This window comes from Erithacus rubecula, assembly GCF_903797595.1.
Source record: "Erithacus rubecula genome assembly, contig: scaffold_98_arrow_ctg1, whole genome shotgun sequence".
NCBI lineage: Eukaryota > Metazoa > Chordata > Aves > Passeriformes > Muscicapidae > Erithacus > Erithacus rubecula.
This window is the reverse complement of record NW_027635341.1, coordinates 455,761-471,343: the sequence shown is the minus strand read 5'-3', so window position 1 is coordinate 471,343 and position 15,583 is coordinate 455,761. Positions and strand designations below refer to the sequence as shown.

The window sequence follows — 15,583 nt, the reverse complement described above, 5'->3', positions numbered from 1 at the left end:
GGATCCTTTGTTTCCAAGCACAGGAAATTGGAGGAAGATGACAAGGAACAATCCCAGGATATCAACATGGGTATCCAGGAGAGTTGGCTGGAGGATTCCTGCAACCCACACCTGCTGTGTGATTCTCTTCACAAACATCCTCTCATATAAGTAACTATTTATGATTGTAGGCAACTTGAAAATACAAGACTGATGTAAAAAGGAGCGTGTTTATAAACAGAAAGGGTGGTTTTGTTAAAAATAAGAAACAGCAAACCTGTGGGTGTAGCTGCAATCTAAGCCTCAAGTTTTACAGCTTGATAACAATCCTTTGTTTTTTATCTACCCTTGCAGCTTTTCTTTTCTGGGTTATGAGATTGGATTTTACTGGCTCTTTGTTGAAACTTGGCGGTTTACTGTTGAATTGGGGTGTGGGATTTGGGGTGTTTGGGGAAGGGTGGGGCTGTGACTTAAGCCAGACTCTGCACACTGGTTTTGGTGCCTTCTAATAGCTCATTTTTCCCTGATAATTTCCCTCCTTCCAGCCCTCACTGCTCTCTCAGCCACTGAGAAAAAAACCTGCTGCTGAATTTCTCCGTGCTTGGCAGAAGCTTAATGGTTACAAAGCATTGTGAGTTGCCAAGTGAGGAGCCAAGGTTCCATTTCCATTGTTGGAGGGATTGCTGGCGAGGAAGGCGAGAAGGGGAGAGCCTGGAGCATAGGCTATGCCTGGGACAAATGACCATTTTCTCTGGAAATTTAGGATGTTGGAGTTGCTTTAGGCACCTCTCTCTGACCAGCTTTCTCTCTGTGCTTTTTCAGGGATCTGCAGGGGATGAGAAGAATCCTTTGCCAGCGACTTCTCTGCCAAATGAAGACAAGACAAGAAGACTGTGAAGTTGGAACAGTAAGTGTTTGTTTCACAGCCCTGTCTGTGGTTTCTGAAGACACCAAACAGAGCTGGCCCTGCAGCCACCCCAGTTTCTGCTTCCTCATTTTGGGAGCAAAGAGAGAGGGAGAGCTGCCCCATCAGGGCAGCATCTGCAGCTTGGCTACAAGTGGGCTGCACTTGAATTTTTGACTCCTTGCTGAGCCTGTGACCAGTATTTGCCAAAAGGGTATGATTTTGGTTGTACAGCTTAGTCATTGCAACTGTTGTGTTGTCCTGTGGTGCAAGCAGTGGGGAATGCTCTGAAGCTGTAAGCTGCCATCCCATGGGGCCTTTGCAGTGTCATTTTCCATAAAACATAAAGTGTTGTGGGCCTCTTTGGGCAAAGGAATGCATTGCCATGAACTGCTGGCAAACTTGCAAAAGAAAGTAATCAGGATGGGCCTGGCAGAAGGGCTGGGAGACTGTAAAAATCCTCTCCATAAAAAGGCAGCTGCTGAAAGTCAAGAAGCTTTGCGGGTCCTCTTTGAGTAAAGTGAGTCCAGTCACTGACTGTCTTCTGCCAGATGTGCCTGTTGGATGGATCCAACCAAATATTTTCTCTATCCCTCCTTTTGTTGCAGAGATTTCTGCTGGACAAACCAAGAGATGTGACCAGGAGCGGGCCTGACCTCATGCACTGAATGAGGCAGAATGTCAAGAAGTGGCAGCAACACCACCCCCACAGACTGAGCCAGGGAGGAATTACAAATACAAGTTTTCATCTCCTGGCTGGCTGTGCTTTATTTGCTACCAGTTCCAGTAGAGGAAACATGCAGAGCTTTAGAAAACAAATATAGATGTGCAAAAGCAGCCAGGAAAAAAAAAAAAAAAAAAAATTGAGTATCTGGAACAGAATACTTGGATTTGCAAAACTCTGCACACCACAGTGATGCCAAAAATAGTTCCAAGAAGAGTTTCAATCTAAATAAGGACAGAAAGATCTATTTGACTGTTGGAAAAATTGAGAGTTAAGAACTTCCCAGTAATTTGTTCTAATTAAGCTTGAATGGGCTAATGGGCTGAATTTTACATTGAACCATTTGACAGTTCCTAAAATTTTTTTAGTGTTATGGGTTATGTTTTGACTAGCTCCTCTCCCTACCCTCCACCATGGAGCTGCCGGCCTCTCCCCCGGGCTGTTTTATCTAGGCGGGTGTTTTTCTGCTTTTGGGGCTTTCGCTGCTGCTCGCTGCTGCTCGCTGCTGCTGCTTCTGCTGATTCAGCTGCCCCCCCCCCCCCCTTTCCGCTGCTTCAGCTGCTTTCCCCCTGGCTGCCTAAGCTGCCCCTCTCCCTCTCTCCCTCCTCCTCATCCCTAAGATTTGCACCGACTCCAGAGAATACGGATCTGAACTTCGGAGACCACCTCTGAAAGTCTGCCAAAGAAGCTCTGCCACCCTTCCCGGCGAAGATCTGCCGAGTTCATCTCATCTGGGTCTGTGCTGGGAAGTGTTTGTTTTGTATTTTTGTTAATAAAAAGTTTTTTCCACTTTTTCTGGTTTCCCCGTACGGGCCACCAAAATAATTTGTCCAAGTTTAGGACAAATATGGGGAAAAAGACCTCCAAAAGCCCCCCTCCCCCCCTTACAATTCCTTCCTTCACCAAGCTTGGAAAGAATTTTCTTCAGGGGAAAGTGGAAAAAACTTTTTATTAACAAAAATACAAAAGAAACACTTCCCAGCACAGACCCAGATGAAATGAACTCAGCTGATCTTTGCCAGGAAGGGTGGCAGAGCTTCTTTGGCAGACTTCCAGAGGTGGTGTCTGAAGTTCAGATCCGTATCCTCTGGAGCCGGTGCAAATCTTAGGGATGAGGAGGAGGGAGAGAGGGAGAGGGGCAGCTTAGGCAGCCAGGGGGAAAGCAGCTGAAGCAGCGGAGGGGGGGGGGGGGGGGCAGCTAAAGCAGCAGAAGCAGCAGCTAAAGCAGCGAGCAGCAGCTAAAACAGCGAGCAGCAGCGAGCAGCAGCGAAAGCCCCAAAAGCAGGAAAACACCCGCCTAGATAAAACAGCCCGGGGGAGGGGCCGGCAGCTCCATGGTGGGGGGTAGGGAGAGGAGCTAGTCAAAACATAACCCATAACATTTAGCAATGATGTTTTTACTTTTGCTGGTGAGTCTGTGTTTGTGGCTGTGCTGCTGGACGTGCTGGTGTCAGCGGGGCTGTTTTTGTTGTGGGTTGGCAGCAGCAGAGCTTGAGGAGCGTGGGCTGCTCTGTACTGGGGGTGCCGTGCGCGCCGGCGGGGCTGAGTGCATGGGCTCCAGCTCACGAGGGCTGCCCCCCGGGGCAGGGGATGCGTGGGGCTCCATGGGGGGCAGGGGGTGTGTGGGGCTCCACGGGGCGCAGGGGGTGCGTGGGGCACCATGGGGGGCAGGGGGTGCATGGGGCTCCAGGGGGCGCAGGGGGTGCGTGGGGCACCATGGGGGGCAGGGGGTGCGTGGGGCTCCACAAGGGGCAGGGGATGCGTGGGGCTCCACGGGGCGCAGGGGGTGTGTGGGGGTCCACGGGGGGCAGGGGGTGCGTGGGGCTCCACGGGGGTCAGGCGGCGAGCGGGGCGGGGTGTGCGAGTGGCGAGCGGGGGCCGCTTTCGCCGCTTCTCTTTTCGGCGGCACAGGGAGGAAGCGGCACGGTGGCCGTGCTGGCGATGAGGCGCTGCTGCTGCTGCTGCTGCTGGGGCTGTGGCTTCTGGCACAGGACTCCTGAGGCCGGAGCGCCGCTCCTGGCTCCGGGGCGGTGGCAGCAGTGGGGTGGCCGCGGGCTCTCTGTCACTGCAGCTGCTTCGCTCAGCTGCTCGGGAGATGAGTTGAGTGGGGGCAGGGTCCCAAACAGGAGGGGAGGGTCGTGACCCAAAAATGGGAGAGGAAGGGGACTCCGTGTGTCCCGCCACGTGGTCTGTGCCATTTTGTACAACAGGGGTGAGGGGAAAATGTGAACAAGAAAATTTTCTTGCGACAGGAGAGGGGCTGTAGGGGAAGGGGAACGCAGAAAAACCTGGGGTTCAGCATTTTCTGAACATTCATTAGAAAGCTGAACACCTAGACTAATTAAAATAAACAAACGTAGAGTTTTTGCTACTGGAAAGTGTTCACTTTGGAATTTTCCCACGGCCTCATTTTAAATTAGAAATAATTTTTGTGAAACGTCAGGATAATTTTCACACAGCCAGCATACTAAAAGTTTCAAATCCCTCTTCAAAAATTGAAAATTGCTGCGACAAAGAATGTTCTTAAATTGGAGATAAATTTCCCGCTGTGAGCAGATGTATCTTACTGGCATTTTCACCCCAAGTATCTTCCCAGCACGCGAGAGTAAAAAGAGAAAAAGCAAAGAGTGCTGCAGAGTTTTAAACTCACCACAGTAAGATTAAAAAACAGTCTCGGGCTGGTTGATGTAGATGCATTCATGGAAAAGAGTCCGGGTTCGGAGCGCCATGTGTTGCATTTAGAAGTTGCTTGGGGTGAAGGAGCAGGAAAGGCCTTTGCCGGTTTTACAGAGATGTTTATTTCAGCCACGCATGGATCCAGGGTTCGGGGAACAAAGGCGAAGGGGCTTGTGGGGCTCCAGGTTTTGTCATGGGATCAGCAGGTGGGAAATCCTTAGGGACCAATTGCCAAGGGACACGGGGGTGCCACAAGGGAAGGGCCAGGGCAGAGGGCCAACAGGGAATTAGGGTGGGAGTGACAAAAAGGCTGACCGACAGGGAGAGGGCACAGGGCTTGTTCTAATTGGGAATGCCTTTCTGGGTTCCACAGTCTCCCTTTTCCTCATTACTGACACATTTACCAACCTAAAACCCCCTCCATCTCCTCCCCATCCCTGGATCTGGCCCTGTCAGTTCTGTACTCGGTGGTGTTTCCAGCCCTGAACTCCCCTCATCTACAGCCTGAGGAACCAGGAGCTCAAGGCTGGATTGTGGAGACTGATGACTGGGTGGTTTCAGGAACAATAAAGTGCTGGCAAATTTCTGAATATCACTTGTAATAAAAGTAATCTTTGATACTTCTTGTTGGTTTCAATTTAAAGCTTTTTTTTCTTTGATCTACTTTTTTTTAATATTGTCTACAAAAATGTCATTCTTTGTGGCATTTCCCGCTTTGTTTTTCTCCACCTTCCCTATGACCATAAACTCTATGAGGAGCCGCACCCTCAATGGCTTTAAATTAACTAAAGGATCTCTCAGCAAAGTTTTCTCCAGAGATGCCCCTTTTGTTTCCTTCTCTGGAGCAGCAGCAGCAATGTCTGTGTGCAGAGCTTGGGGCAAATCAGTGCTGACACAGCACAGTGCTGCTGTGAGGAGATGGACCTGAGTGAGCACAAATGCCATCAGCCTATGGGACCAGCAAGGGCTGGGGGACAGGTGGGGAAAAAAACCAGGTTTTTTTGTGGAGGCCTTTGCAAGTTTGTTCCCATGAGCTGTGAGTTTCCTGTCCAACTGCAGACATTGTTGCTCAGAGCCAGGGCAGCCTGGCAGCCACCCCCAAACTGCCCTGAGCATTTCCTTTGCTTCAGCTGTGATTTCTTTACTCTTCCTTATAAAAATTTATTGCTCTTGCCCAGCCCTGTTCCCTCCCGTGCAAACCGCCCATCCCAGCTTGCCCTTTTGTCTCTGGCCCCCCTCCCCACTTCACTTCTTGATCTGGCACTACAGGAACATCCCTTGAGGAGCAGGATCATCCTACAAGTGCTTCAGGAACTTTCTGCAGGGTCCTGCAGTGCCTTGTGCTGCTCCCTTGTCACAGGCACCACAGGCCAGGGGGGCACATCTGGGCTGCTGTGTCTGGGTGTGGGGCTTCCTGTTATGGGCAGTGAGGAGGGGCTGGAGAGGCTCTGCAGGACTGACAGGATGGGCTTTGGGGCTGTGTGGAGAAGCTGAGGGACCTGGGCTGCTGGACCTTCTGAAGAGGAGGCCCAGGGCTCATCCTACAAGTGCTCCAGGAGTGGTTTCAGAGAATCACAGAATCAGCCAGGCTGGAAAAGATCTTGGAAATCATCAAGTTCAACCTTTGCCCGGACACCACCTTGTCTCCCTGAGCCTCCTCTTCTCCAGAATAAACAACCCCAACTCCCTCAGCTGTTCCCCACAGGACTTGTGTTTCAGACCCCTCACCAGCCTTGTTGCCCTTCTCTGGAAACACTCCAGGTCTTTCATGTCCTTCCTGAGTTGGGGGGCCAGAATTGGACACAGCACTCGAGGTGTGGCCTCACCAGTGCCGAGCACAGGTGAAGAATCACTGCCCTGCTCCTGCTGGCCACTCCATTCCTGATCCAGGCCAGATGCCATTGGCTTTCTTGGCCACCTGGGCACACTGCTGGCTCATGTCCAGCCTGCTGTCCATCAGTGTTTGAAAGAAGTAGAGAATATGATTTTGAAACGAAGGATATACTACCCCAAAATCCTGTAGGAAACACTGTTAAACTTGATTCAAGTACTTTATCAAGCTAAGGCAAGTCTAAAATCAACTGTGTTTGCTTTTTCTATCCTGAGATCGGTAAGCAAATCATGGTTTTAAAAGTAATATCTCCAACTTCAAAAAATTGACCAAGAAATAACTCTATTACCAAAGAGAGTTTTTTTGTGGAAATAGATAGTAAGCTAAAGATCAGAAATATATGGTAAAAATTATAATTTGTGTCCCCTATTAAATGAATTTTGATGGAATATTCAGTGTCTAATTAAAGCATATCTAGCACAGTTTTGGAGATAAGTTATTGCTTTTCACAGAACCTTTAATTATTCTTGAAAAAGAAAATATCCATATAATGTGAAATTAAAGCAGCTTACTAGAAAAAAACAAGGAAAACAAGGAATTTGATTTTGATGATAGTTCATGGCACCTTCCTCACTTCTTCCTCCGTAGTGTGGTGGATGTGCTACATCTCTGATGGGCAGTCTGTAGAATGATGTGGTGAATCTGGTGTTTGAGTCTGTCTGAAAGCTAGATAATTGTGAGCAACAGAATACATCTGCTGTGGGTTACTGAGGTACTGTCCCTGAAAGAATAATACAAATGTAACTTATTTCTTCTAAAAAAGTGTCTGTCACTGGACTGTTTTTGGTAGAAGTGGTATTCTTTAGCTGTCCATTGTCAATAAATGTCTTTTATTTTTTTATTTAAGCCTCATTCCTGTATTTGAATCTTATCTAAACCCTTCACCCAAGAAGCAAGGCATGATGGAATTTTTTCTGAGTGGAAGGATTCAAAAACAATCAATAGACACTGGTTTGTTTTGGTTTTTTCCTTATTCAGTCCTAAAGAGCTTGGGTTGTTTCTTGAGAGAAAAATATTTTTAAATTTTCTTTGTATGCATGTTGTCCCTTAAGGAAAAAGCAGAATGCAATCAATCTGCAAAAACATAAAGAAATTTTGTGATTTTGGTCAATTCACTGTCCAACAAGAATTTCTTTGTCTAACTTGTCAGTGTGGAAGCAGGACACGATCTGGAAAACATTGATAAAACATGACAAAGAGCTTTTAATGTGTTTGATGTGTCATGCAAAAGTAAACAAATGCTGCTGCATAAAGCAGAAATGTATAGCAGAGAGATGGAAAACCTCTCCCCTAAAACAACAGAATAAGCAAAAGGACTATGTTTAGCTCTACTATCCTTTTAAGCCATCTGAGAATGTTGTGCAAAACACAGCACCAGTCATTTCTCAACTGAAATATTAAGTGTACAATGTGTCAAGTAAACATTGAACAAATGCCAGGAGCTTCCAACGGCAGACTCAGGTTTACACTTAGTAAGATTGAAGTCAACAAGGATCTCATTAAGCTGCTCAGGGAAATGTTGAGGCAGGTATGATGCACAGTAATTTGTGAGCATGGATCTTACAAAGCAAAGGATGTATCTGCTTATGCCAGATGACACTGAGGCAGCTGGGTAGTGCTTACCAAACCGAATCAATTTACTTCTGAAGACTTGGAGTGAAAGGCATTTCTTCTGCTGGCATTTTTAGAAATGTAGCTGAAAAGTAGCAGGCTGACTATTTTTTTTTAATATCAGACACTTCCATTTGTGCTCAAGAGAGAGAAGATTAGTTTGGGTTGTTTTCTTTTTTTTTGCTTTGGGGGAAAAAAATCCTTCAGTGTGTAGGAAGCTGCTGAACAGATATGTAAACATTTTAAAATGGAATCAACATGCAGACATTGCAGCACAAGGAAATGTAATGGAGCTGCACCTTTTGGTATGAGGAAAAGAAAAAGAATGATGTGTTGGTTACAAGAGCAGAATTTCACACTTTCTAGGAAGGACCTGAAAAACCGAGTTTCTGTAACAGGCTTTATCAGTATGTAATCAAAATGTAGAATTTGCCTGAAGTTCTTCAGACTTCTAGTTTTGATATAGGAGCTCCCCTCAACAGCTAACAGAAAGTAAATAGAGAAATGCCTGATGATCTGTGTGGAACAGATAGGAGCCTTTTGTTCAAATTTAGGAAATCAACAGAGAAATTGCTTTCTTGATGTAACTGCACCACTGTGCAATTATCAGTTGACAAACACACCAGTCAGTGTGTGTTAATAGCCACTAATAATATGTGCTCCCAAAGGAAATATTATCAGTGGCTTCAGCATATTTTTCAGGTATGAAAGAGATGAATTGAAACAAGCTTTAAATACCAGCCAGTGTGTACGTTTCATGTCTCTCTCTTTTAATACTAAATTCTTCTGTTAGGAGACTAATGCATGGATCATCTCTCCATATCTCTCCAAGCACCCATCCTGTCTCCCACTGAAATACACATTAAGCTCATCTATTGTGAAATAAATCCTCAGCAATCTGTCCAAAATAGACTTACAGGTGTAATGGATTGAATTAAAATGGAGTGACACACGTTTAAAAAATTCTTGGTAAAAATAGTTAATCCTGATGAAATACCTTGCCCGAAGCAGAGATAACTTTGAACTATAAATAATGTAATACATTTTAATCAGTTTTACTGCAACAATTTTTATCTATGAAATAAGTTATCTTGGAAGCTCTTTTCAAGTAAGTTGAAAGAAGGATATAATTTGCTTGAATAGCATTTCAGTTGTGAAATCTCCTTAGTTTGGAACCTGGGGAAGATTGTAATGGTGTATTCTCTTTCCTTCTCTGCAACTGCAGTTGAAAATAGACTTGCTGAGAACTTGTCTAAAGTGGTACAGAAAGAACAAGTTTAGATGTAAGCTTCTTTCTTGTCACAGAAGTGCTGAGAACCATATTATATAGAAAACAATGGAAGATTTACTAAAGACCAATTAAATTTTGGACAGAGTATCACAGCATTATGTATCATTGGGCCTGCTTACAACGGAGAAGTGCTACTAACCAAATTTAAAATCACTGCAGCAATTGTTGTCATAGATTTTCCAGACTTTCAGTGTGTTTTGTAGCTCCATCTCCCTGTCAGTCGTGGATCCTATTCCAAGGTCATTGCACTGCGTTTCAGCACCCTCTGTAATGCTTCCTGTTTCCCAGCTCGGGGCTCTGGCCAGGGACCAGCCCCAGGTATGTAACAGCTGGGTTGGCTGGTGTAAGGGAGCAGCCTCTGTTTCTGCTTGCTGTGCTTTTGTGACTTATTTAAACTAGCCTGTTCTTATGAGGAAGTTGGCAGGGGACTGCTCCTCTTGAAAAGGAGGAAAGCCTCTTTGAAATTAAAGCCTTTGAGAGTTATTTTCAGAAGACTGTAATGTTTTCTTTACTTTCAGTGATGTCCAATTAGCCTTGTCTTTGCAATTTAAATTGTGTGCTGAAGGTATTAAAAACCCAGGTAGAGGGATAGATAAAATAATAGGGCAATATTTTACCAGTGTTCCAAACTGCCATTTCTTCAAAGCTGTGCATTCTAGAAAATATTAAATCACAGGTGTCACTTTTTTTTTTTTAGTGCACTAAACTAGTTTCACCTAGTTCCTGAAGAGAGAATCTCTATAATTGTTATGCTGTTAGAGAAATTTATTCCCCTATTGTTAGTTTTTCTTTTGTAATAGTTTAGTGAGACAGTGCACCTCACTTAGAAAAGCAGCAACAGACATGGCAGAGCAAGAAAAGTCAGCACTTCCCATCTCATGTGCATTCATTATAAAATCAATGCAAATGTAAATGCTGTGGAACAGGATGAAGCAATCTGAGGAGTATAGTTCTTCTGCATTTGTATTTTAATGACAACCTTTTTGCAGTAGCTTTAATATAGGCCCATCCCAAAATAGACCTCTAAAATAGCCATTGTTACAGAAATAATGTCACTCAGAGGAAGGAGAGAGTTTAAAATATGCACAATTCAGAGTTCATGACAGAGTGAATGCTGACTCTACTGTAAAATGCCAGGTCGGTAACTTTAGTAACTATAATAAGCAGAATTTATTTAGGGACAATGAAAGGCAAATATTAACCTTGACAAATGAGATGTCAAAAAGACAGGATTTAACACAGAACTGAAATGGTAGAATGCTGATTTTCTTTTCTGCTATTCCACTCCTGAAGGGAGAAGGAATTCATTAATTCATCATGTTTTGAGCTTTTGTCAACTCAGTAGCCTTCTAACTAAAGGGAACTTTAGTGCTTAGGTAGGTTTTACACACTAATTTAGTTTGTCCCTTCCACTTAGAAATTTCTAGCCTGTAGACCACTTGGATGTTCTTTCTCTTTTCGTATTATCAGAAGTTCTGGGAAATTTCTCATTTGTTACTTGATATATGATAGTGTAGTGAGCAGTCTAATTGACACTGAATAAACTGAGTGATGGCGAAATAGCTCTACTGATGTTATGAAGGCAAAAAAATTACATAAAACATTAATATTTTCTACTGTTATTTGCCTTATCTCTTGAAATATCATAAAGCACACATTCTTAGCTTTATCTGCTAGCAAGTGTGTTATATTCTTTGCTACACTAGAAATCTAGGGCAGTAAAATCTTGTGTCAGACAACTTGATAGAGAAAAGGCCTTTGTTTGTAACAAAATGCCAGCGAACATTTGTGTTCATTTGCAGTCAGTTCAGGTGCCTGTAGAATTTTGATGGAGTCCATTTATTCAAAAAGAAAGGGCTTTTCACAGTTTATGCCAAGCACTTTTGGATAATTAATTGTAATGGATACTGTAAAGCTGAAACCACTGTATTTGTGCTGTCATGTGCATTTGGGATAGTATAGAAATAGTTTTTCTTTTTATGCATGGTGTAGGGAGTGAGAGGACGGCATGGCAATGAGATGGGCTGCTGCATTCACTGTAGCAAGAGGTTTCCCACCATAAAGCCACTGGTATTTAATTGTGCAGAGTGCTCAGTCCAAACACTTCATGGCAGAATTGTTTAAATGAGGCACAGAGATTTGCTGCAGCCAGTACCAAAAACAGGTTCTTAAGTTGGAATTGAGACTAGAATTTTCTAAACTGAAGTTTTGAGCTGCAGAAGTGGGACACAACCCTTCCTTTAAGGGTTGTATTTTTAAGGTAGAAAACAGTATCTGTTAATATTGCTTGAGAAGGTTATATGATGTTGACACTGACCTGGTTTATCTTTCTGCTCTTTTGGTACTTGTAATAATGGACAGATTACTTTTCTTCCCTCCTGTATCATTACCACAGTATGTGTTTCCTAAGCTCCTTTTCAGCCAGAAATGGCAGAGTGCAAGTGATCTGTCATTCCATCTTATTTACAGGCAATCAAGATTTATATTGATTTTTACCTTCTGTGAAATTTTTGTGGTTCTGATGCAGCAAGTTTTTTCAAAAATGTACTGCAATAAAAGAATTCACTTTTAAAACAGTGCATTAGGACACAACACAAATCCATGAACATCCCATGTAAGTAGAAGTTCTCTAAATGAATTATATTTGCAAGTGCTGGGCTGAAGATTAACAAGGTGGTCTTGGATACAGGTAAAGGCAGCCAAATTTGTATGCTGCATTAACTGTAGATATTTGGGTAAACTGTGTTCCTCTGAAGTAGGTAAAATGCAAGTAAAGCAAGATAAAATTATAAATGCAAATTCAATCTGTAACCATTTACTGACTTACTGATATTCACTGATACTTCTGTGTATAAGTACAATGGAATGCAGACTAATAGGTACAAGGAAAAAAAGCAACTGGTTTATTAAGGCACAGCTTTTTACCTTACAGCAGTGGCCTAAGGGTGGTTGAGTGGCATATTCAGTGGAAAGCCTAAGAGAAATCCCATTTTTAAAGAGATTCTTCCCTTCTTATTGCTAGAAGGGAAAAACAATCCAAACTACTAATTGGGCATAATAGTTTCAAAGATATGCAAATAGACCAGACAACATGCAAGCAGCTGCAGTTATGGGCTAATTATCTGTTGTTTGCAACAGAAGCAGGAAAAACAGCTTGGAAGGGGTCTTTATTGAGACAGAAATCTTGTGTCCGTGTAGTTCTCTTGGAGAACTAATTAATGTGCAGATTTGTGTGTCAGACAGACCAGAGCATTCCAAGATAAAACTGTGATGAATTTGAGAAGAATCTGACTTTTTTTTTAATACTTTATTAAACACAATTAAGGCTAACAAAAAAATCTTGTCAAACTTCTTCAGATGTAGCTCATCGTTCCAAAATCAGGCACTCCAAAGTTCTACAGCCTTCATTCGCATGTCTTATTGTGCTCTTTCAAGATTTAAAAAAAATTAGGAAGTCATTCATGGTGCCCTGCATGAGCCTTGGAGTGTGAAAGTTTATAGAAGAAATTTGTGGCTGCTGTTTGCCTTTGTTAGGCTGGTGCTGAGTGAGTGGAATAGGACTGATGTCAGCGTTAGGAGATGAGCAGTTAGTGCAGAGGAGATGGAGAGAAGCAGATTGAGGGAACGGGTGCTCCCATATGGCTGGAGGGAGATCTTCCCGTGAGGCAAACGGAGCAGCTGGAAGTGGCTGCTGAACACTTCTGCATGATGAGCCCTGCTTGTCACAGAGGTTGTTCTAGGGAGACTTCTTGTCTCTCTGAGGAGATCCTTTGACACAGAGGCCTCTCTGTGACAATGAAGATTGCTCATAGGCAAATGTGACATCATTAACACACTTTTTAGTATTTTTTTGTTGTATGTCTTTTGAGTTTCTCAGCTGGAAGGAGCCTGGTGAATGGAGTCACTGTGTGACTAATGAGCTGTCTGTGGAACATCTCAGTCTCAATACCTGCATCTCCACTGAAAACAGCCTGGGAACTTCTGCCTTAATGAAACTTCAGACCACACACCTAGGAAAGGTTACCCTGTAATTTCTACTAAATTGGCTGCTGGGTTATTTTTTTACATTGCTTTTTCTTTAGTGCTTGGATAATTCTGATCTGCCACCACCTACTGATCTGCATTCTGCCTAATTTTTCCTTAATATAAGATCAAGTCAAATAGGTAATTTGGAGATGATGCTGCACTAATTCTCATTTCTTTTGAGTTCATTCTAGCATCAAACGCTGTCTTGTCAGTAAATTCTTTGACATGGCATAATACTAGTCCCCAAATAAATAGCAGACTTTAAAATAGCAATAATAGAGTAATAACAAATATTATTGCTGAAGTCAAGAATTCACTCTTCATTGGGAGCTGTATGACAGTTCTAGGATGTTGTGCCTAGAGATTTCCTTACAGTGCAAGGGTGATTGTGGCTTTCCATTGATATTTGTTTCTGATAGAATCAACACAACAGAGCTTGAACCAAACACTGAGAAAATGTGATTTGTGGATATATTGAAGCAACTGCATAATTTGGTCTACCCCAAAGCTGAGAAAAGTCTATAAAACCATACTTTTAAAAATTTCCAACCAAAGAAATGTTATAAAAAACAATCAGCCAAGTGTATTGTCTAGTTGTCTTGCATTACTGCATCTTGCAAGTGTAATTGAAACCCATCATTGTTGGGGGTTAAGTGTTTTTCTGTTACTGTGTCAATTGAAAGAATTTTTCCCATTATCATGCCAATGGAGCTGGCCGGGCTACACCCAGGGTCTCTGATGAGTCCAGACAAAAGGGGTGGGTGGGAATGGCTCCCGGAGGGGCCTCTGAGGCTTCCAAGAGGGCACTCGAGTTTCCGGCGAGCTCGGAGCAGGACGCCCCGATCTTCAGCTCACGCAGCCGGAGCACAGCAGAGCCAGACCCTCTGTGATCACCCGCCCTGCATCTGCCCTGTTCCAGCCTCCTGCCTCTGCGGACACAGCTGATCACCCGGACACACATGGTGAGCGAGGAGCCGCCGCTCCAGCCCGTTCCCACCGAGACCGGCGTGGCCGCTGCCGCCCCAACCCCCTCCCTCCTGCCTCCGTTCCCGTCTGCCCTCGGCAGATCTGGACTGTGGACTAAGCACAGAAACAGCGTGCTTGCATCTAAAGGGACTGACACCGAGTTATCTATTTCGTTCTGTTAGCAATTTTAACTGTTATTGTTTTCTGCTTGTGCAGTTATATATATTAGTAAAAGAGCTGTTATTCCCACCCCCTTATCTCTACCTCAGAGTCCTTGATTCAAACAATTATAATACTTGGGGGGGGGAGTGGAACCAAAGTCTCTATTCCAAAGGGAAACTTCTGCCCTTACTGGCAGACACCTGTTCTTTCAAACCAGGACAATCATCAAAGATTATAATCTTTTGCTGATTTTAAATATAAGGAACAACTTGCTCCAGATCAGTTATAGCCATTATTAAATGTAAGTAACTGATGATTCTATTTATACTTTTATCAACAATAAGTGCCTTTGACTGTACGAATAAGTGTTCTTTGGACTAGATATTGAAAATCAGGAATTATCTTTCAAGAAATTTATTAGCACACTGTAAATTTCTAACCATGCAGTGCAGATTTTATTTCTGAGGAGTGCAAGTTGTTGAGTGATTTGTAGTGCTGACAACACTAAGCTCAGCAAATGCATTAAGTGCTGCAACTTCCTTTTGTGAAAAGTGTTTTATGTTATCAAATAGTCATAAAACTTGCAATCATAAACCTATCTGTTGCTGTTAGCTAATCAGACTCATTCTTCCATGGATAATATTTTCAGCTAGTGTTTTAGTAAATTGCATGTTTTATTGCTTTTGTAACACAGTAACCATCTTTTCCTTGGTGATTCACCAACAGGGTACATGAGCAAAGCCCTTAAGAATATGTAAATCTTTGAAGTGAAACATGTCCCCTTCTTTCACTATGTAAATTCATTTAAAAATTCAATGTCATTGTTAATGAATAGAATAAAAAGGAAAGCTCTTGAATTAGGAAAAGAATTATGGTCAAGGTCAAAATTAGTACTCAAAGCTGTCAGCAGCCCTGAAGACATAAGCTTTGCATCAACACTTCTGAAATTGCCAGTTTCCATTTTGTTGCTTTGCAGTTCCTGTCCCATGGTATTACACTGGCTTTCAGTTTTTCAAGTTCTCCTAGAAAACTGAATGAATCCAGCAGACAGTCAAATGAAGGACTGAGCCAGGAAAGTGTACTGCAGGAATTTGCTCATCTTCTTTCTTGCAGAAAAGTGTTGGGACAGTCTAAATGAAAACAAACCTGGCTGGTGAGCAATGAAAGATGCTCTCCTATAAATATTCCCTTTCTTCTGTTATCTCTCCCATCTTCTTGCTTGTCACTTCTCCTGTGACAGGTGTCCTGGTTTGAAAGGACAGGTGTCTGCCAGTAAGGGCAGAAGTTTCCCTTTGAAACAGAGACTTTGGTTCCACTCCCCCCCAAGTATTATAATTGTTTGAATCAAGGACT

The 15,583-nt window shown here is 43.3% G+C and overlaps 1 protein-coding gene and 1 long non-coding RNA gene across 2 annotated transcripts in view; one reads left to right on the top strand and one right to left on the bottom strand.

Annotated features, from left to right (window-relative positions):
* The window catches only part of LOC306816926 (uncharacterized protein), a 172,076-nt gene that overhangs the window by 111,327 nt on the left and 45,166 nt on the right, over window positions 1-15,583 (bottom strand). The window lies entirely within an intron of this gene.
* On the top strand, window positions 357-1,569 carry LOC306816929. The gene is made up of 3 exons (XR_013777814.1): window positions 357-610; window positions 802-886; window positions 1,492-1,569. It is a non-coding gene; the product is annotated as an uncharacterized lncRNA (long non-coding RNA).